Source organism: Pinus tabuliformis, chromosome 2_2 (assembly GCF_031772625.1).
Source record: "Pinus tabuliformis cultivar Carrire ecotype Pingquan chromosome 2_2, CPIR1, whole genome shotgun sequence".
Lineage (NCBI taxonomy): Eukaryota > Viridiplantae > Streptophyta > Pinopsida > Pinales > Pinaceae > Pinus > Pinus tabuliformis.
Genome location: NC_142300.1, coordinates 936,196,155 through 936,208,617, shown reverse-complemented (window position 1 = coordinate 936,208,617; position 12,463 = coordinate 936,196,155). Strand labels below are relative to the sequence as shown.

General features: G+C 36.4%; 1 pseudogene; it reads left to right on the top strand.

Moving 5' to 3' along the window:
• Positions 1-9,176: 9,176 nt before the first annotated feature.
• On the top strand, positions 9,177-10,860 carry LOC149196226 (polyadenylate-binding protein RBP45A pseudogene; annotated as a pseudogene).
• Positions 10,861-12,463: the final 1,603 nt, after the last annotated feature.

The window sequence follows — 12,463 nt, the reverse complement described above, 5'->3', positions numbered from 1 at the left end:
GGGGCACTACCCCCGAAGCTAAAAGTAGATGTAAAATTGCCTTGGAAAATGTTGTAATTTCATAGTCAATCTGAGCCATTCATTAGGCGGAGACTTGACAGTAGAAGTTATGTTTAATTTAGGGTTTTTTGCCCTAGAAGGCAACCCCTCACTATATATGAGGGAATTGTATTGCGTCCATGTATATCTATATTCTGAGTCAGAAAGAGAGAGGAGATTGTGTGAGAGCGAAGAGGGAATTACAATGGATCTATTGTAGGTTGTATCTCTTAAATTTGTTGGATAATATAAAAGTAAGGACTAGTTGTTTTCTGTGGACGTAGCCCAAATTGGGTGAACCAAGTATATCTATGTCTCTCTTGTTTTATGTGTTTTCTGTGTTTATAATTTTGCAATATATTTTATGTGTTCCATTGCTCTGTAGTATATAATTTTCTAACAACAGGAACCCATGATTATCTTAACCCCTGGTGGAAAATGAACTGCGCCACCTTAAAGGGGGTACCTACTACTATATCCTACACATCATGCTCTCATCCCCTAGAGCCCCGAGCAATTATGAAGAAAAAACAATCAAAGGAAAAGGGCACATGAATAAGGGTGGAAGAACAAAGGATGAGGTAACTCATATACCATGATTTTTCCCTCCTACACCCATATAACCAAGTGTGGGATTCCCCTATTATAGCCATCCTTGTACCATGGCATGTGGCTTAGATCCTTTTCGTGATCCCCACTCCATTCCATCATTATATCACATTCCACCTACTACTTTATGGATGTACCATGGCGATGTCACCAACTTTAAAGGCTGAAACCACCTAATAGGGTCCTTGGTTAACCCCCTCATTAAGCTTGGAGACACCTTTACATGCCACAACACACTATGGAAGGGCATGCCACCATGAAGTGTCCATTTGATTCCATAATTTGTAAGTTATTTTACTTGATTAGTCTAATGATTTGTTGTATTGGAGGGCAATGGGATGCATTGGATCTTATCAAGATTGTAGGTGGGTCTCCATTTTGGGTTTGGTCTCCCTATATGAGGTACAAGCCCTCCAAAGGGTCAAAGTGGCACTTGGAGGGTGAGCATTGAGAGCCATGGGCCTCCACTATAGCAGAGAGAACTTCATGGATCCCCAACACCATTTAGTGATTGTTCGTGTTCCACCTTTTGGATGAGGATGATGCACCTAGATCACCATGCCCAACTGACTTCACACATGTACCACACACTTGATAGGGGTTCCAAGGTCCAAATGAGGAAGTGTCTCACAACGGTGATAAAGGGAGGGCTTATGTCATCAAACTAGCCCTTATAGATGGTTTACAAGCATTATCGATCCACTTGGAGACCCATGAGGATGTCATTGTTCCCCACACCCACGCAGGGACACCACATGTGACTTTCTTGGATATCAAGGGTCAAACCCCCTATTCATTTTATTTGGAGCCTATTATTACACCTTGGCAGACTTCAAACTACACTAGGCCTTCTCAATGTCCCAACGACTCGTTATGTTTACTATTTTCCCGTCTTGAAAGGCTTATCTTTCTATTTCGGATCTATCTTGGTGGGCTTGTCACCAAGTCATACATTATTGTACATTATTTTATAATTTGGGGCATTATTAGGCTAATTAAGCTATTTTAACCCCCTTATGGATTGTATAAATAGATGAGGGGCTCATTCATTCCTCTCATCATCACTTGGATTTGGATCATTTGTATCTCTTGAGATTTTCACTAGCCTTTTGGATGGATGAATTGGAGAATTAATGCATTTCGATGTTTGGAAGATCTCGATTTCTCTATCTCGGAGCTTCGCTTTTCTTGCACTTGATGATTGGAATAATCTCGTTGTACATTGTGAGTACTCTTTTCATGCTTAACTTGTAATTTTGTCTCATAAATGATTTATGGATTTATGATGGATTATTATCCTAGAGATACATGATTTATCATGTCTTATCTTGATAAGTCATCATTTGCAAATAATTAGAAGTATAAATTTCCCTTGTAACCTAGTTGTTGCTTTTGACATGAAAAATTGTTAGGGAACTACTTGATTGACATTAAGCATGTCTAAACAATGTTTCCATTAGACTCCATTCTCCTAATAGGCTAGGAACTAATCTAGTCCAGATGTGATCACAAAAGAATATTAGTTTTCACCTTTCCTTCTCTTTCTAGGCCTAACCCTAGTAGGTCACCTAGGGCATCAAGCAAAATCTTTTGTAGCCCTCCAAACACCTTGAAAATTGGTCCACAACTACACTAGGGTCTTCTCAAGGGGTCCTCCCAATTTGAGCACAATCGGATGGTGGAATCCCAAGATATTGCAAGCCCTAGCTCGAGGATCATTTATCTCCCTAGGTTGATTTGGGTTAGTGTCTTCATTTAGATCATTGCATTCAATTTTCAAATGAAAATTAGTCCTTTGATCCTACTCTCCTCCCTAACCAGGTCAATCCCCTTTATTGTTGATCAACCCCACACCCTTGGCCTAGTTTAGGTCCACTTGGGTTCATTATGGTCTCACAACCTTGTAATTCACATCCCACAAGGGTCATATAGAAGCCATTTCTCCTTTAGGATTCTTAGGTCTAGGATACGTCTTGTTAAAGGATACTCCCTGACCCTAGGTCTATGTATCCTCATAGACCTTCTTATAGAGCTAATTACCTTTCTTTCAAAACAAGCAAGCCAATTATTTGAACCTCTCTTGTGAATAGGCTTTAGGAATTACCATATCTTATCATTGATCTATCTTTCCTTGTGATTTATCTCATACCAAGACTCCTCCCATCAACGAAAGTCTGTAAAGAGTAGGGAGCCTTAGCTAAGGTGACAGTGGCCTATCGTTCCGTTTTTTCCCCTTGACCTAGCAGCTTCTCTATAAGATCTCCTCTTAGGGCCCCCACTAGTTTGAGCGGTAATAGGTACCTTGGAATGTGGATATTAAAACTCTTTCTCATAATCTTATTAAGAAAATATACCAATCAATTTTATTCAAAAAAATGAACTTTATTACAATATGTAAAGTATGTAATAATCTTAATAGGAGTATATTGTGGAGGATTGTGTGATCAAAAGTGACTCCAAATATGTATAAATCTAGTAGTGGATGGTATGTTATTTTTTAATAAGTGAAAACACCCCACAAGTGTCATGCATCATAACATTCACATTAATGAAATTCAATTTGTTAAGGTCGTATAAATATAAAGATCAAGGTATGATTATCTAGCTATTTATCCTAAGGGATGTTGTAACTTATTTTTGACTTTAGTTGTTTTTTATCCTTCTGAAAAAAGAAAAAATAGAAAGAGGAAAAAAAATAGAAAAATTATGAAAATAGAAAAAGAAAGAAAAATAGAGGAAAAATAAAAAGGGGATAAAAGAAAAACATGTGAAAAATAAATAATAATAAAAAATTCCCAAAGGGCGCACTAGTTAAAATGTCGCCTTAAGTTTTTTATTATGGTTAATCTTGATTAATTAGCAAAGCATTTGTATGATTAAATGGAGGAGATCGTCCTCGCTCGGATCAATGACAGAGGATGATGTTTTCCCCCCTCCCCGAGCTTTTGGAACTTAACGGGGGAGGGGAGGGGGTCCAAAATACGGTTTTGTGGAAATCGCCGAAAACCACGTCATGACTCCACGGTGACTTCAGGGCACTCCCCTCCTTTACCATTACCGTTTGCACCCCCCCAAAAACCACTGCCTACTCTCGCTCCATTCACAGCACACCACCTGTCATCCACTAATTCGTCCACCTCACATTATCGTAATCGTTAAATCTTCTTGCCAACATTCATATGGGCATTGACCATTAATGACTCCCACCAATGTTTATTTATTTTAAAGTTACACTCCAAAAATGGTAATGTTTTCGTTAATCACCCCCCTCTCACTTTAAAAACCTCGCATCACCCTGCATTAGTCCCTTTTTCCATTCATTTGATCTGTGCAGGTTTGACCCAAATATTTTCATGTGCACCAGCGCCCTCTGTAGCACATTCCCACTTGTAATTGATCAATTGTAGTCTGGTAACTCTATTTCCTTAGCCTCCATTACAGTCAAAGATGTCGTCTCATAAAGGAAAGGCAAAAATGGTTGTTGAAAGTCCTGTATTACCTCTTGTTCATAACCTAGATGAATTTCCTTTGGTTGACACACAGTATAAAATAGTGGAAACCCAGTGTGAGTTCGACTTGTATGAGCTTCATAACTAGGCAAATAAAAATAGATAACAATGATGAATTGAGTATTTGGGAGTCATTTTTACCTCAATTTATTTTTCCCTAAACCCGTGTCTTCCAAGAATTTGTTACATGGTGTCATATTAGGTATCTCCCTAACCAAAAGGTTGTAATTGCCCAAAATAATGAAATCTTATTCGAAATTACACCAGAAGCTATTTGTCAATCTCTTCAGATTAATCCTAAAGCTCCATTACATCCATTTTCCATGGAAATATACTAGAATCTTACTTTCTCTCAACGAGCACATATTTTTTAGTCTTTTATGCCTGAAAATTCTGAGTTACCCAGACATACTCCCCCATATGTTGCTTCTGTTTTCCCAAAAATTTCAAGGCAAGTTATTTCTATGGTTACTTGCCTATTAGGTTATCCTACAGATCAATGGGTAGATGAAGTTGAGTTAGGATTTTTTTCAGTGTTATCAATTGGGCATAAGCCATCAGTCATTTTCAACTACAATCAATATCTATCAAATGTTATTCATGATTAGTTTCTAAACTTTGTTGTTGAAGGTGCATTCAAACACCAATCAAGCTTTATGTATTTGATCTTGTTCTATCAAGTAGACAGGTTCAAATTTCAGTTCCAAAAGGTGGATGTATAGGGAAGACAACTATCAATTATTCACTGGACTTCCTTGGTCAGAAAGAATACAGAGGAATATTCATTTAGTAATTTTGTAGATCAATTTTTGCATGTATCCTTGTGTCTTCTTAGTAGCAATGTTATACTAAGGATTTCACTAGAAATGAAAAGAGTATTACATCTTACAGAACAAGACAAGGTTGGAGATTTTTATCTTTACCAGAATTATACAAAAATTCGAATCTATGGATGTGAACTCCCTCCCTATAGGTTTCCAGTTTCTATACCAGCAAGAATATTTACCTTGGAATATATTAGGAAAATGTTGAATGTGGATGACCTGCATTTTGTGACAAGAAAGTAGAAGGCACAATTTAAACTGAAGGCACATATTGGTTTGTACATCGTCAACACTAGAGCAAAAACAAATGAAGTAGATGAGTTACTAAAGAAGATGAATTTCAAGCTGAGTTTCACATGGTCTTATGATCCATTAGGGATAATTTCAAAATTGAGAGTTGAGCAGAAGACCACACCGTATGCACATACACCTAGACCAGAAATAGAGCATTATGCCAATCAAGAGGAGTGGATAGAGAATACACTACAAGAGGCTGAAGAGAAAATTGTCAGTCAGACATCTCTACAAACTCCTATTTCAAAGGACAAAGAAGCTAAGAGATCAAGGGAAAGTATGTCTCCTACAGATTCAAGTTCTCAAGCTGCAAACTTTCGTGTTTTCAAGAGAAGAAAGAAGACAGATCTTAAGGAAAATACTAAGACTGATACTAAAAATGATACTCAGACAAATACTCAAGAAGAATCATTAGAAGAAAAGGGCTCATAGGAGCAAGCTACAATTGTTTTAACAGGTCTTCCCACCACTTCCTTCTCACACATTGAAGAGACAACAAAGTCACCAATCTACATCCTAGATTGCAACATAGGAGAATATTTTTGCCAGATATAGAGAGATTAAGAAGAAGAATGAAGCATTGAAGGCTACAACATACTCATAATTTTGGAAGCATACCTCTACTACTCAACACAGATTGTTGTTTGCACTTGACATAGAGAAGGGACAGTTCCAATTAGCCTTCTTGGAACCTATAGTTCCAATCCCTAAAGGTGCAGAAGACTACAAAGCCTCTATCTTTTCTTTTGATACCAAGAAGATTCATGCAATTGATCAGATTGACTTGCATAAACAAGTTGGTGAAATGATATACTCAACATTAAAAATTTCATCCATGGTAGAATCCAAGCTACATGTCTCTTTGAACAACATGCATTCACATCTAAAGATAGAGCGAATGTCATCCTTGGCCAAAGACACCATAACCAAAGCTCTTGAAGATTTGGTGATTAAACTAGGATATGATCCTAGTGACATCAAAGCAGCCGAGGAGATGATTAAAAATAAGAATGATGATATTCAAGCTTTGAGAAAGTTGCTCAAGCTTCTAACCACAGAAAACCCATAGACCAAAGAAATCACTCAGGTGGAGGTAGATAAAGAAATATTGCTCAAGTTGATAGTTGAATAGAACATTCAAATTTAAAAAATGGAGACAAACATGGAGACACTTTTGAAAGAAAAATAATTATTGGAAACTACAGGTACATTAGCACAACAGATAGTACAACAAATAGCAACAACGACGTCAATAGAAAGGGCATAAACATCCATTGCAGATTCTTCTGAAAAGTTAGTAAAAGGTCTGGGAGATTTATCATTAACCAACCAAGCATATGAAAGAGTGTTAGAATCATTGAAAAGGATGGAGGAAAATAAGATCAAAGCTGACAATTCTTATTTAGTAGAAGTGCAGAAAAAATTCAAGCTTACTCAACATATTAGAAAGTATGAAAATCAGTCACTGCCAACACAGATGTTGGTAGAGGCCAAGCAAAGCATATGGCATAACACTAATGCAAATATCACAAATTTTTGGTCATCTTTCCATATTATATTTGAGCAGGAGGAACTAGTACAGAATGTCAAAGCAATAGTTGAAAGAACAAAGGTTGAAATTGAACACAGGCCTGCAGAAGCACACAGAATTATCAAGATGCTGAACTCCAAGACCAAGGATGAGCTTGAAGAACTTCAAATTCAAGACAAAACATGCATAGTCATGGAGGTGAAAAGAGTTTTGACAAAGAAGAACTTGATGATACAGCTTGGAAACAAGTGCAAAGAGTTAGAACTACAAGTAAAGAGATTTAACAGAAAATTTAATTTGTTGCAGGATAAAGGGCTTCCACCTTTGAGAAATTCTAATGGAAAATTGATTCCATTAGAGAACTACCAGGACCAGTTGTGTAATATAGCTGCAGATACATCCAAATTCGCCAAAGTGACAAGAATAATAAGTGGAGAAGCTTTCATGGAAGGCCTACAATATGACCTCTTCATTCAACATGAAATCCATCATCTGTTTCTCAATAAACCAACTTTTCAAACATACACAGGAGTGGATGAAAGATTTCAGAAAATGGTAAATTTCTCTATTATGAGTGAAGAAAGATTGGATAAACCATTGGAGTTGGTTGAGTAAAAGCAAACAAGGATCCTACAGATTAGGAGTAGTCAAACAGAAGGAGTAGAAATGTAGCTACAATCAACAACAACACTCCTCAAAGTGTGAACAAAACATTCGAATTAGTCCAGGATTGCTATCATTTAGTTATATTTTTAAAATATCTACATTTTCTGGTAGATATTATTTTGTAAATAATTTTATTTGAAGTCTGAATTAGTTCAAGACAGACTCTATAAGTATTTTGTAAAAAGAATTAGAAAGGGTTGGATTATGTAAAAAGAGAAGATCTTTCTTTGATTGTAAGTTGTGGACTTTATTTTGAAGTAATCAATTCAGAAATACAGAGGTAGTATTGTTTCAAGATTCTTGTGTCAGATAAATGGTGATGTTTTCCTCTCTGTCAATTTGTTTTTCCTTCTAAGTTTCACATGGATGTTTTTTCTTGATTGTTACAAGAAGATTACGAGTTGAATTTACTTACAATACTCTAATCTGGCTTGTTTAAACAATCTTAATGTTTTCCTTCTGAGATTAAATATAAAATTCATTTAAGTATGCTTTATATTTAATTGATTCTCACCTTATATTCATCCTATCCATACCATACATAATTCATGAGATCTAGGAGTTTGCCTACCTCGCCCTGTTCAACTACTCTGTTTATTTGAGATTGATTACTAAATATTTTTATGACTCCATGCCCAATGGACTTTTCTTTCATTCTATAACCAAAACTTTGAAAAAAACCTATCTCGACTTTTCATATCTAGCCTAATATCTAACTAAAAAATTAAAATCATACAGAGAGAGCCCTCTTTGAAGCTTGAAGGGCTAGATCCCAACTTTAAAAGTGGTTTATGGTTACCTCTGCAGTTTCCTTTTCAGCCTAGGAAAACTATGGAGTGTTAACACAATTTTAGAAAATGACAATGTATTGTAACAAAGTGCCACATACTATACCATGCTTATCATTATTATCCATATAGTCTTATATAAAATTATACTCAATAACATTATATATTCTCTCAAGAATCATATACATTTTAAAAAGACTATATTAATTATGATATTCACCACCCTTAAGGATGGCTCGATGATTTCTAACATACCTCAAAATAAGTGACATGCTCATTTTAGACTTAATTGCGAAATATTGAGTCATATACATTGCTTAAGTTTTTGGCACTCAAAAAAAAATCAATTTAACTTTTCTTGGAAAGACATAATCATACATATAACATAGAATAAAATTTATCTAAATTATTTATAATATTTTACCTAACAAATTTGAATATATATATATAAAATTATAATTTAAAAACATAATTACTCCTCCATACCCACAAATATTAAAATTATTTATATCAAACCTAAAACATAAAAATATTTTGATAACTACATCAAATCATGGAAAACCAATTCAACTATCCTCAAGAAATAAGATCACACATATGGTGAGGAATAAAGATTATTCAAAAACAAGACAAAGTTTTGCTCAACAAAGCTGATAAAATGTCTAATACTTCCGCGTGACAAAGTTTCAAAAGTTCAATACCCAAAATTTGATAATTCTTCCACGTCACAAAGTTTCAAAAATTTAATACCCAAAATTTAATAATTCTTAAATTTATATACAACCTCAAAATATATCAAAAGTAACCTTAAACTATAAGACTCTCAAACTCTCATTTTCATTGTTTAACCTTTTATTTAAATTAATACATTTAACTTCAACAGAATGAAAGCTTCCACATTTTAAGCCGGCACGGACCTACAATATAGAACCTACACATCTTCGATAACCAACCTAAAATGTTACTTTCGATCATTTCTATCGACCATATATAAGTGGAGAGAAGTTGTAGCGCTCTGAAGTCTGGATCAAAACCTGCCCAGCCTTCAAAGAATTGTTGCGTACCCTTCGAGCTGCCATAGATTTCCTGCAGTGCGCTGTGTCGCGGAGTTTTTTCTTGCAATCTTTTAAATATTAAAGAATGATGCAGACAGATCCCACGGCAGAACCCGCGATCTATTCCCAGCAGCAACAGCATCAAGAACAATTGATGATGCCCCTGCCTCCTGAAGCTGGGTTTTGGCCCCAGCAACCCCAACCCCAACCTCAGGTTATGGTGCAGCAATCCCCGCAACAACTGAACTCCGCCGACGAGATTAGGACCCTCTGGATCGGGGGTTTGCAGCATTGGATGGATGAGAATTATCTGCACCAATGTTTTGCTTTGACCCAGGACCTTCTTTCCGTTAAGATCGTTCGCAATACGCAGACTGGACTTTCAGAGGGTTATGGCTTCTTGGAGTTTGCAAGCAATGCAGCAGCACAAGTAGTTCTCCAAAATTACAATGGTGTACAGATGCCCAGGACTGAACGACTTTACAGGCTAAATTGGGCAACTAATATTGGTAGCAATCGTTCTGAAGATTTTACTATATTCGTGGGAGATTTGGCATCTGATGACACAGACGAGCTGCTGCGAGATACCTTCAGAGCCATATACCCATCTGTAAAAGGGGCAAAGGTCATTACTGATAGGGTAACTGGTCGTTCAAGAGGATATGGGTTTGTAACATTTGGGGATGGGAATGAGCAGGCTAGGGCTATGACAGAAATGAATGGAACGTTTTGTTCCTCTAGACGTATGCGAATAGGTCCTGCCATATCAAAGCAAACTACTGTTTATCAGCAACCCTATCCTCCTCAACTGGTCGATTTGGACCCAGAGAATGATCCAAACAATACCACTGTGTTTGTTGGTGGCTTAGATCCCAATGTGACAGTCGATATGCTAATGGGGACATTTGGCCAGTATGGTGAGCTTGTGTATGCAAACATACCTTTGGGCAAGCGGTGTGGATTTGTCCAGTTTAGCAACAGGGCATCTGCAGAGTTAGCATTGCAAATGTTACATGGTACAGTTCTTGGTCAGAGGCAAATTCGGCTTTCTTGGGGAAGAAACAAACAAGTGCAGCGTGCAGGGTCTTTTCAAACACAGCAACCAGATCCAAATCAATGGAATGGGGCATATTATGGTGATGGACAAGGATACAATCCTGGTTATGGTTCTGTCACACAGCCTCAACAGCCAGATCCAAATCAATGGAATACACAGCCTCAACAAACAGATCCAAATCAATGGAATACACAGCCTCAACAAACAGCGCCAAATCCATGGAATGGGATTAATTACAGTGGTACTCAAGGATCCAATGCTGATTATAGTTATGCCACACAACCATATAATGCTAGTTATGCTTATCCCACGCAACCTCAATACCCAAATATGTTCATTAATATGGCTCCAAATGCAAACTATCAGCAGCATCCACAGTAACTTAGTTTCAGTGACAGCAGCCACAGTAAATCAGTTACAGATTTTTTTGGTTATTGTTTTATTTTTTCAGTCTGCTATTTCTAAATAACAATTTTTATATTTTTAATCGTGAGAAAAAAAATGGTTCATACTACATGGTTATTTGAATTTTTGTTCCATAAATGATATATGGTTATTTAATTTCGACTTTTTCTCTTTTTATTTTGATATCTATTCAAGTTACGGAGAAAAATACTTATTTGTACTCCAATGGTATTTGTATTTGAGTTAAATATATATATGTATGTGTGTTTCATGCAGTATTTAAAAAGAGAGATGCATTTACTAGATGTGTTCATTATTCTAAATGTGTGGGATAGTCAAAGATTATTGTATGAAGCAGGCACACAGTGGAATGTTTGAAGGTAAGAACAAAAAAATTTGTGAATCTACAAGGTTCATTCATATATCATTTTTTCTACAAGATGTATCACAAGTTATAGGGTTGTAGAAATTCGTATGTCTGGCTATATATTTGTTTATGCAAAAATATCCAAAATTTTGTTGTAGGAGAAAGAGGGAAAATTGTTTAAATTTTCCTTCTTAAAATGCATGTCAATTTAAGGGAAATGCACTCTTAGTGTTGAATTTTGTATGATGAGATGATGGATATGTAAGTTATTAGATTAGATATGTTTTCCTTGAGGAGAAAATGTATGCTCAAAATGGAAATTGTGTTTTTTATATGAAAATAGACCATTGAGGAATATGCATACCCTAGAGTGAACAATGTAATTCTTGCGTTAGGATTTGCATGATAACTTCTTGAAATCATAATGTTAGTCAAAGTTCATATATTTAGATGAATTATAAACATTATGCATGTTTTTCCTATGGAATTTCATGAAAACAAGTGTTAAAATTGGCAACTAAGGCCAAACTCCATGTCAGTCATCTTATTTATTGGAGCTGATATATTTTTCGGATCCCTCTCATCTAGAGGTGTAAGATTGATCAAAAGATCATACGATTCTGATAAATATTCATGGAGTTATGAATTTATTTGTGTTATAAGAAAATTCGTCAAGGTCAGCCAACAACCAAATAAACCCCATATGTGCTCAACGTTTTAGTATAAAAGGAGATGACTTGAGAGTCATTTCACACATACACTTCTATCTTGATTTCTCTCCACTTGTCTTGGGTTTTAGTGGAAGAGAAATCTAGGAGTGGAAGCCCTAGATGTTGGAACAAAGAAGACTAAGGGAGCTGCCCTAGCCCTAGACATTGTCATAGAAAAAGTTAAAAATGTTGTCAAGGAAGCATGCCCTAGCCGCAGTCTTGGAGGAATCTTATCACAGCAAAGAGAGGCCCTAAATGTTGTCAAAAGGCAGCCCTAGATGCACTCTAAGAGCCCTAAACGATGTCCAAGATGCAGCCCTAAACGTAGTCTAAGAGCAGCCCTAGACGTTGTCAAAAGGCAGCCCTAGACACAGTCTAAGAGAGGCCCTAAATGCTATCAAGAGGTAGCCTTAAATTCAGTTTAAGAGCAGCCCTAAACGCAGTTTAAGAGTAGCCCTAAATGCTACCTAAAGGCAGCCCTAACACTAACCTACGATGCCCTAGATGTTGGGCTTATACGACTGAAAAGGTGGGTTGTAGTTGACCCTCAAAACAGGGACAACATGAGAGTTTGAGGACTCAAAAATGCTGAGAACAACAATGCTAATA